At 42.4% G+C, this 10,905-nt stretch overlaps 1 pseudogene; it reads right to left on the minus strand.

Annotated features, from left to right (window-relative positions):
• Positions 1–1,127: 1,127 nt before the first annotated feature.
• On the minus strand, positions 1,128–3,229 carry LOC116580112 (annotated as a pseudogene).
• Positions 3,230–10,905: the final 7,676 nt, after the last annotated feature.

The raw sequence follows: 10,905 nt of genomic DNA on the forward strand, positions 1-10,905 counted from the left end.
TGGGATCATGACCTGAGTTGAGGTCAGAGGCTTTAACCCACTGAGCCACCCAGGCACCCCTAAACTGTAATAATATTTAAAGAGTTATTAATTAAGGAAATAAATTTAAAATTAAATATATTATTAATAATTTTAAATAAGGAGAGCTGAAATTTTTACCTACAGTTTGAACTCCTGTTATTTTTTTAAAACAAGTGTTCAGGTTTCTTGGCCTGTCCTGTGTGTTCACTCAGAACCTTCTATCACTATCTTTTCTTATTTTGTAGTCTGCTGCTCTCCCCACCTCTTGACAATCTACTTTTTTTTAGATTTTATTTATTTGAGAAAGAGAGTATATGAGAGAGAGAGAGAGAGCATGGGAAGGAGGAAGGTCAGAGGGAGAAGCAGACTCCCAGCTGAGTAGGGAGCCTGATGTGGGACTGGATCCCGGGACTCCAGGATCATGACCTGAGCCAAGACAGTTGCTTAACACACTGAGCTACCAAGGATCCCCCACCTCTTGACAATCTGAACACACAGGATTTCTCACAATCCTTGAGGCTGCATAGGATCTTTCCAGGTTATTTTCTTTCTGTCAGAAAGAACTGGACTCAATTATGACTAAAAAATATGTTTAAAAAACCCTTGCATGTATTTTTGTAAGACCCAAGGTGAGAGATTTCTCAAAATTTCTGAAACTTAAAAATTTCCTACTTTTTAAAGCTTCTTAAAAGAGATTTTATTTACTTATTTGAGAGAGAGAGCGCACAAATGTGCATGAATAGGGCAGGGGCAGAGAGGGAGGAAGACGGAAAAGCAGGCTCCCTACTGAGCGGGGAGCCCCACATGTGGGTCTCAATCCCAGGACCCCAATATCATGGCCTGAGATTTAGTCAGATGCTTAGCCAGCTGAGCCAGCCAGGTGCCCCTCTTTTACACTATTTCAAAATTCTCTGAATTTCTCCTTTGAAGATCCTAACAGGGTAAGTAATCTTTGTATACTTAAGTACGTGGTATTCATTTTTACCTCTAAGACAAGGGGCTTTTCCTGGACTTATAAGCCATGACATCATAATTTCCTATCACACAGTAGTTAATAAAATGTTCACAAGTGTTTAAATGAATGAGTAAATGCTATTACAACAAATTCATAGCACTGAAACCAGATTGGGACAACAGTTTTTCTTTGCCCTACAGACAAAGCAGAACCTAGAAACTCGAGTGTCCTTGACCATGAGTACAAAGGGGCTGAGTACTGGAAAACAGGATGAGAGGAGCCCAGTGCTGTTCACTTTCCACTGGCCTGGATTTGCAACCATAATCATCCAAACCGCCAAAATAACATTGATTGCATAAAAAGTAGCAAAGAAGCTCACTAGAACCAAGATGGTGCGTGTGGCTCTGGCCTCATGGGATGTTCTGGGGCCAAGGCGGCTGTTGTAAATGTGCTATACTTGCTGCTTGTGCCTGAACAAGATGAAGATCATAGAGCCGCTAGCCCACACCATGAAGCCCAAACTCAAAAAGTCAAGGAAAAAATATGTGATTGTATTTAATATTTTAAATCTCAATTCCTCATTCCAAGAACACTGTCCATTGTTTCTCACACTAAGGTTTTTGCTATTGGATGGACCATTCATTATTATAAGAATAAATGAATTTATCAAGAGATGTAGTATCCAGCAGAGGAAACAGCAGAAGCCAATGAACTTTGGGGATCTAATCTTGAGTTCCACCCACCTACAAATACTAGGGTTCAGTTTAATAACTTGGTAGCCATTGAGGAGACAGAGAGTGCGGAAGGAAACACCAGTGCTCACTCTGTAACAATAAAAGATAAGTTTACAGGTAGTGTCATTCAGGAAATATTGGCATCCAAAAGCTACCATTGTTTGAGGGATCCCTTTGGAAAAAAGGACCACAGAGTTGGCTAGGACCAGTTGGTTGAGAATCAAGTCTGTAGGTCTCAACTTGTGTTCAGTGAGCAAAGAGAAAGTGTAAAGACAAAGAAGGGATGAATTTCCTAGGATCCCAACGCCATTGTGAATGACAAAGATAATTCCCAATTCCAATTTTCCAGAACCCATTGCATCAGTACCTAGGGGCTGATTTTAATTGAAGCCAGAAAAATGAGAGGGAAAAAAATCAGAAAAAAATGTCTTGTCAACACTATGCAGAGTGTTTTTCAGCACTTATTCTAAAACTTATTTTCTCACTTATTTTCCACTTAATTTCTCACTTTAATGGTTATTAACATTTTATGCTTTTTTGGTGTGTATGCAAAGGCAATTCACTGATGAATGGATTAGAAATAGCCTCTGATAATCATAAAAGTTGCTGAGAGACTATAACTTAATTATTCCAATGACTAAAATGAAAGGATAATTATATAACATGATGAAGGTGCTAATTATCACTACAATGGCAATCATATTATAATATATAAATGTATCAAATTAACATGCACACATTTACTCCCACGATGTTATGTCAAATACATTTCAATGAAAAAATAAAATCCATTAAAATAGAAAGAAGGAAGAGAAAGAAAATTCTGCCAAATGAACAAAACAAACAAAAGAAATAACCTCAGTGCCCACCTGTAAGTTTCTGGGTGACTGAATGAGGGCAGGACTGCCGAAGTTCTCAACAGCTTGGCGAGGAGGACGGGAGGTCTCTATATAGCGAGGCAGTCAGTATTGTTTCAATCTTTTTTCCAACATGACCGAGAAATTAGGAAACATCATGAGCATAAGCAAATTTTATGTCTGCTTATGGGTGTTTTTCATCTGTCAGAAAGACTGGATAAATGCAGAAAACCGCCCTCAGCTGGAGCACACCACACAGGAATTTAAAACATCTACCAGGCGTCTCAGGTCACTGTGCAGAATGCCTCAGACACCCACATCTGGTGCTACCCCTCTCTGCCTGATTTTATTTACGTGGTTTTTTTAAACTGAGGTATAATTGTTATACAAAATTATGTCAGTTTCAGGCGAGTGAGATAATGATTTTATATTTGTATATATTGCAAAATGATCACAATAAGTCTCCTTAACATTGGCACCATACAGAGTTACAAAATTTTTTTCCTGTGATGAGACTTATGAGATCTACTCTCTTAGCAACTTTCCAATGTACAATACAATATTATTAACTCTTATTACCATACCGTTTGTCAGCCCCTCGTGACATTTATTTTGTAAGTGGAAGTTTGTTCCTTTTGATTCCCCTCACCTGTTTTGCCCATCGCTCTCCACCACTTCACAGTAACTCAGAAGTCATAATCCTTCTGACACTGACATCCACATGCAAATTTCAGCTTTTTAAAGTAAAGTGTCATATTTATTACAATATTTGTGTATTTCTAAAATACTTAAAATGTGCAAAACTGTGTTGCTCTGTGTACTAGGTTTCTATCTTCTTTCATATGTTTCACTGATAGAATTTTCTGGTGTCCCAATAAGCTCTGTGATTTTATTTTGGATCCTGTATATCACGTTGGTTTTCAGGAGCATAAGCATTGCATCATAGCAGAACTGATTCTACAGAGTTTTCTCCAGGATTTATTCTTTCTTTTTTTCTTTTTAAGATTTTATTTATTCCTTTGACAGAGAGAGCACAAGCAAGGGGAGTGGCAGGCTGAGGTCTAGGGAGAAGCAGGCTCCCCTCTGAGCAGAGATCCTGGTGTGGGGCTTGATCCCAGGACTCTGGGATCCTGACCTGAGATGAAGGCGGACACTTCACCTACTGAGCCCCCCAGGCACCCCAAGGAGTAATGTTCTTTCTAAGAGTTGAGGATTATGGGAGGGAGGGGGGAGTTAGTATCTCACAGTGAATATTTACTTAAATTTTACCCATGCATGGATTTGTTACAAATATTCATATGAAAATGACAATGTTATAACACCATTTAAGGTTGAAATGAAAAATATAGGAAATCACTAGTGTAATGAACATCAGTTACAAAACAAGGACAAGTGAAGCAAAATAAGAGAAGGGATAAAGAAAGAACCAGGAATCATCTTCAAGAAGAATCACAAAATGAAGTGTAATGATAAAAACATGTGTCAATAAAATTTGCTCTGGGAATTTAAAATATTTGCTCAAAACTGAGAAACGGACAATTACAATGTTGCTGAGCTACACATCTCACTGGCCCCTGAGGAGCTTCAGCAATTTGAAAGCAACAAAGATTCATCATTTCCGCTGATCATAGGGTTTCTCTGGAGCCCGGGGGAGGCTCTGAATTCACTGCCTCTTGCTCTTCTGACAGGGTGTCTGGTCAGAATATTATTGATTTTTTTTGCTTGACAAAGAAGATTCTTATAAATGGAATGCATATTTGGGTGCAATCATACTGTAGCTCAGAGATTTTATGGGCAGAGAGAGAGAGAGAGAGACAGAGAAATACAGGAATGGGTCAGTCCACAGGGTTGTCCTTGGAGGGTAGAGAGTGTCAGATTAGTCTGACAATAAGACAACTGAGGCACTTTGAAAACTGTTTAAATTCCAGGATAACATATCCACTTTGAGATTTCAAGCCCTAATTATTCTTTTATTCATAGCCCCACAAGCTTTTCGCCCTATTTATCTTTACACAATATTTGCATTTCTGTACATGACAGATAGACAAGCCCTTCAATGGTCTAAATGAGAAATAGGGCGAGCAGTCTTCCACTGATGACAGAAATTTAGAGACATGTCACTGAAGACCCCATTTAGCACATTTCCCTGCTCAAAACAAAACAGAACAGAACACGAAATCATGCGCGCACACACACCTGCAGCGGATATCACACAGACACTAGCTGTCCCCTCAGAGTGGGGGCTCACCTTCTGTAGGTTGTTACTCACAGCCTTGAGACTGGACGCTGCTCTGGTCCCTGTGTTTCGTGAGAAGCGAGTGAGAGAAGTTTCAAAACAATGTAACTGAGGATAGAGGGGAGTTGTTGGGCAGCCCTGAGGCAGTTTGACGAGACTGGTGACATGCATCTGGTTTCCTCAGCAGATGTCTTTCCTGTTTGTATGTGTTTGGTATCTTATCTACCCTTCCCTCTCTCTGTTTTTCTCTTTTCAACTATCATATTTCCATCTATCTACTATCTGTCTACCTGTCACTTATGGGTCTGTATATCTATCATCTACTTAAGACATTTCCCACCCATGCCACAAACTCAGAAGGCCAATGTTTAAAAAGAATCATCCTGGATTTCCTGAGATGAGTATTTTCCAAGAATATGATACCTACCTGGAAAGAAAAGCTGTTTGCACAGTTTGCTGTGGTTTGCTCCCAGGACAAGGATTACCACCACGGCAACTGTGAAGTGTCTCAGTAGGACACAGAGAGATAAATGTTTGGTCTGTGATCTCATCTGCTTGCCGGGAAGTGATTATCATTTCACCTGTAAGTGCAGTGACAGTGGGAAGTACAGATTAATGCTAATTAATCCCAAAATAACTAAAAAATATTTGGGATTTCAAAGACTTCTGAAAGCTATTAAAAGTGCCAATAGGATGTCCATTAAGAGTAACAGAGGGGAGGCCCCTGGGTGACTCAGTCAGGGAAGTGTCTGAATTTGGCTCAGGTCTTGATCATGGGGTCCTGGAACCAAGCTCCACCCCAGGCTACATGCTCAGTGGGGAGTCTGCTTTTCCCTCTCTTCCTCCCTCCAAATTGTGTGATCTCTCTCTAAAATAAATAAAACCTTCAAAATTTTTTTTTGTTTAAAAAAGGGTGGCAGTGGGGCGCCTGGGTGGCTCAGTGGGTTAAAGCCTCTGCCTTTGGCTCAGGTTATGATCCTAGGATCCTGGGATCGAGCCTGGCATCAGGCTCTCTGCTTGGCGGGGAGCCTGCATCCTCCTCTCTCTCTGCCTACCTCTCTGCCTACTTGTGATTTCTGGCTGTCAAATAAATAAATAAAATCCAGGGCACCTGGGTGGCTCAGTGGGTTGGGCCGCTGCCTTCGGCTCGGGTCGTGATCTCAGGGTCCTGGGATCGAGTCCCGCGTTGGGTTCTCTGCTCAGCAGGGAGCCTGCTTCCCTCTCTCTCTCTGCCTGTCTCTCCGACTACTTGTGATTTCTCTCTGTCAAATAAATAAATGAAATCTTTAAAAATAAATAAATAAATAAAATCCTTTAAAAAAAAAAAAAGGTGGCAGAAACAGATGGAGAGAACCTACTTTTGAAATAGTTTAGTCCTGGGTTGCCTGGGTGGCTCAGTTGGTTAAAGCCTCTGCCTTCGGCTCAGGTCATGATCTCAGGGTCCTGGGATCAAGCCCCACACCAGGCTCACTGCTCTGCGGGGAGCCTGCTTCCTCCTCTCTTCCTGCCTCTCTGCCTACTTGTGATCTCTGTCTGTAAAATAAATAAAATCTTCAAAAAAAAAAAGAAAGAATTTAGTCCTAATGGAACGTGGAAAATACCATTTTATCTAACTAGTGAAAGAAAGAGGTTGATCAAATGTCTTAGTCAGTCTGAAGGCTCTATTTACAGAAGATAATTCCTTCTCATTTCTGAGAGCACTGAGCACAGTGAAACTGAAGGGAAAAACAGTGTGGATGGAAGAAGAAAGTATATCCAGAGTTGTGTGAATAAATAGGGTATTGCGGGGTGCTTATTGTTCAGTGTTTTAACAGATATTTATTGTGTAGTTTATGGGTTTCAGGCACATTTCTAGGCATATGGAATATATCAGTACACAAAATATAAATAGAAATCCTGGAATTTACTCTGTAGTTGATGAAAAATGGAACAATGCACCTGTGATACTAAGTCACACAGTGCGTTAGAAGGTCATACAGAAACAGGAAGAACATGGTACAGGTGATAAAAAGATCAAGGATTTGAGATGGATTAAAGTTGTGATTGTCCCTCCCTCCCCCAGACCCCTACCTGGTCCCTGTTTGAGGGAGAGTGGTTTCATGGGCTCCTCTTCACCTTTCTATCTGGCACTTCTAGCTGTGGGGAACTTGAGGGGTCTCCTTGGCCTGGATTCCTGAATCCTGAATCCAGTCCAGGGCTTATATGATAAAGTCCACATTTCTGGCAACCAGTACAATGTGAAGCCAAAGATTGTTCCTGAGATGGCGAGCAGTGTCTGGAGGTTTGGAGTTGAGGCTGAGTGGATAGTGTTCAGGGAATCATGTCTGCTTTATATCTGGTGGGAATTAAGAGGGCAGTGGGGGTGGGATTCTGTACTGGAATGAGCAGTTGGGCTTCTGTTCTGAGGGTCTGGGGAGCCACAGAAGATTTGGAGCAGAAAAAGGAGGAGATCTGACTCATCAGGAACAAGTCCTCTGGGAAATTCTGAGTGGAGAACCAACTTTGGGGGCAAGGAAGGAGAAAAGTGCAGTAGTCTGGAACACTGATGAAGTTGGCTGGACCAGAATGGTGGCCGTGGAAGTGGGGGAGGTGGTTGGATTCTAGATCTCTGGGAGCTGGATGACTGCAGGGTTTGGGTCTAGCACCTACAAGAATGGAAACACCGTCAACTGAAGTGGGGTCGGGGGTAGGATTCACTTTCTGGGGCAATACTCAACCGGTAGGAGGAGGAAAAGAAAGGTGACTTGGCCGTAGGAACCAGTGTGTTCAGATCCTTAGGGATGACAATGAGTTGGGTGTTCAGCGAATGAATTGTAGGTCTTTATTATGTCTGCTAGGCACAGAAAATTGAGGGATGGGGGCAGAAGTCAGTCGTGGAATGGCAGCCTGAGGTGATCCGGAGACTCCAGGGTAAGTTACTACAACAGTCCAGGGGAAGGCTGATGGTAGCATCATAGCAATGACTGGATCATAGCAATGGCTTTGAAGTAGGGAGAAGAGGTTGGTTTTTCTTTTTTTTCAAAAAAATTTTTTAAAGATTTTATTTATTTATTTGACAGACAGAGATCCCAAGTAGGCAGAGAGGCAGTAGAGAGAGAGGAGGAAGCAGGCTCCCTGCTGAGCAGAGCCCGATGTGGGACTTGATCCCAGGACCCTGAGATCATGACCTGAGCTGAAGACAGACACTTAACTGACTGAGATACCCAGGTGTCCCTGTAGATGAGTCAGTATTTTCTTACTTGTCTTATTTCAGTTTTTATGTTGTCGTTGTTTTTTAATAACGGAAGCCTTTTATTTTCATATAGTTTGTGTATATTTTTTGATAAGTTTTATATTTGGCTTGAGAGCTCCTGCTCTATAATTTCACAAGTATGTTTTCTTCTACCATCTTGTAAGAGTTATATATTTTTATTGAAGTCTTATCTGAAATTAATTTTTCTGTATGATTAAGAGCAGAGATGAAAACTGGAGTTTAACCAGTTGGATACCCTATTACCACTGAACGATTTTTTTAAGCAGCCATTTTCCAATGTTCTGTAGCACCACCACAACCCAGTCTTTCAGGAGGAATGTAAATATGGGAGGCCCTCTCTATAACTTTTATAAATGACTGTTAGTTTTGAACTTGAATTCCAATGCATTATGTCAATCAGACACTATTTTCTTATTTTATTTTTTAAAGATTTTATTTATTTGAGAGAGAGAGCACACACGCATGTGAAAGAGAACAAGTTGGGTGGAGGGACAGAGAAAGAGGGAGAAGCAGACACCCACTAAGCAGGGAGACCCATTCGGGACTCTATCCCAGGATTCTGGGATCATGACCTGATCTGAAGTCATACCCTTAACCGACTGAGCCACCCACGCACCCTGTTTTCTAATTTTAAATTCATGACTTGCACTAATCTCACAGAAAAATTACTGCAAACTTTTAAAAAATATTTTATTTATTTGACAGAGGGAAAGAGATCAAAAGTAGGCAGAGCAGCAGACAGAGAGGGGGAAGCAGGCTCCCCACCAAACAGAGAGCCTGATTTGGGGCTCAATTCCAGGACCCTGAGACCACCACCTGGGCCGAAGACAGAGGCTTAACAGACTGAGCCATCCAGGCGCCCCTAAACTTTTATATGAAAATAATTTTTGTATTTTTAAAAAAAGACTTTATTTATTTATTTGAGAGAGAGAAAGAGAGCGTGAGCAGAGGAAGGGGGGGAGGGAGAGGGAGAAGCCAACTCCCTGTTGAGCAGGGAGCCTGATGTAGGACTTGATCCCAGGACCCTGGAATCATGACCTGAACTGAAGACAGACACTTGACCAACTAAGCCATGCAGGTGCCCCTGGAGAACTTGTTTGATGGGGAAGTTCATGTCACCCTTTCTAAGAGCAGGAGTTACTTAATTTGGATCCTCCCTTTGTTGCCCAACACCCTATGATTATGGGAATATCATGATCTTTTACTGGATTTGTGTTTCTGAAGTCTTTAAGGGCTGGAATGATCAGTAACTACAGCAATTTCAGATTTATTAGAGTTTGATTTGGACTTTTATGTGAGCAAATTTTATTAATTCCAAGACTACATCTTCTTACCTAAGTGTTTTAGATTTAAGTTTATTTTAAAAAAGAGATTTAAATTGGAGTGCCTGGTTGGCTCAGTGGTTTAAAGCCTCTGTCTTCAGCTCAGGTCATAATCCCAGTATCCTGCTCAGCAGGGAGCCTGCTTCCCCCTCTCTCTCTGCCTGCCTCTCTGACTACTTGTGATCTCTGTCAAATAAATAAATAAATAAAATCTTTTAAAAAAAGAGTTTTAAATTTACTTTATGATGTTTCTTCTAAAAAATCACAAATCTTTCCCTTTTTGTTAATTTACTTCACTGTCCTAGGTCTATTACATGTGTGTGTGTGTTTAACTAATCTCCATGCCCAGTCAGGAGCCCAAGACATAGTTTCAACTCACAACCCCAAAATCAAGACCTGAGCTGAGATCAAGAGTTGGATGCTTAACTGACTGAGCCATCCAGGCCCGTCCCTCTTAAATTTTTTTACTCTGTTAGCTACATCCCAAATTTCTCTTTTCAGTATTAAGTGGTGTTTTAAAAATTATAAAATGTAAGTTTAAAAATGAAAATTTTCAGTGTAAGTTTTTAAGGAATCAATTATGTATAAATTTCAGGAGCATATGCCCTGACACCCCCCCTCCTCTGACCCCTAGCCCAGACAGGTAACTCCGCTTCACCAACGGAGGATTTTTCTAAACCAATCTACGTTCAGTCACTCAGATCTCTCTTAAGTCATAGCTGCTGATCCAAAGCTCAGTGAATCCTCCTTCTACACACGGGTACCTGTGAGAATTAGTAACGGAAACCTCCCTAGAGTGCAGAGAGGAGGTTTCAGCGGGGAGCTCCCGGCCGCTGCCGTGGGCGCTCAATGTGGCCCCACAGGAAGGGGTCCCCTTGACCTGGCAGATGCATACTGCTCTACCCCGCCCGCAGCAGAACGCGAGCGCGGCTCACCCCTCAGCTCGGCAACTCAGCCCCCGAGAAGCCACTCGACCTGGAACTCCCGGTTTATCCCAGGGGGCTTCTAGTTTATAACACTCCTCCCAACTTGCGTCTTTTCTCCATAAAGGTGGGCTCCTCTCCTTTGTCCTTCTGCCGGGGGTTCTGCCGTAGCTTCTGTAAGGGCCTGCCCCTCCCAGAAGAACTTGCTTGTGGACCCCGGATGTAGGGGTGGGGCAGGCCAGGTGGAGATGTCCAATCGGTGCAGCATGTGTATATCCACTAGGGTGAATTGAGATCCGATTGGCCACGTGTATAGGGGTGGGGCTCAACCAACCACATAAAGGTTGCTGTGCGAGGCTACCAGAAAAAGAGGAGAGCTGTGACCCGAGCAGAAGGAAGAGTCGGTGGGATCCGAAGAGTCCATGGGAGCGGAAGAGTCCATGGGAGCGGAAGAGTCGGTGGAGTGGAGGAGCTGTAACAGCTCTTGTAAGAGCTATAACCGCCTTGAGCGGTCCCACCACCGGGGGTCCCTGTGCCGGCAGTCTCCAGCCTCTGGCTGTCCTGCCTCCGGCAGCCCCGAGCCAACGCCTGTAGCCCCTAGACA

Source organism: Mustela erminea, chromosome 19, assembly GCF_009829155.1.
Source record: "Mustela erminea isolate mMusErm1 chromosome 19, mMusErm1.Pri, whole genome shotgun sequence".
In the NCBI taxonomy this organism is placed as follows: Eukaryota; Metazoa; Chordata; class Mammalia; order Carnivora; family Mustelidae; genus Mustela; species Mustela erminea.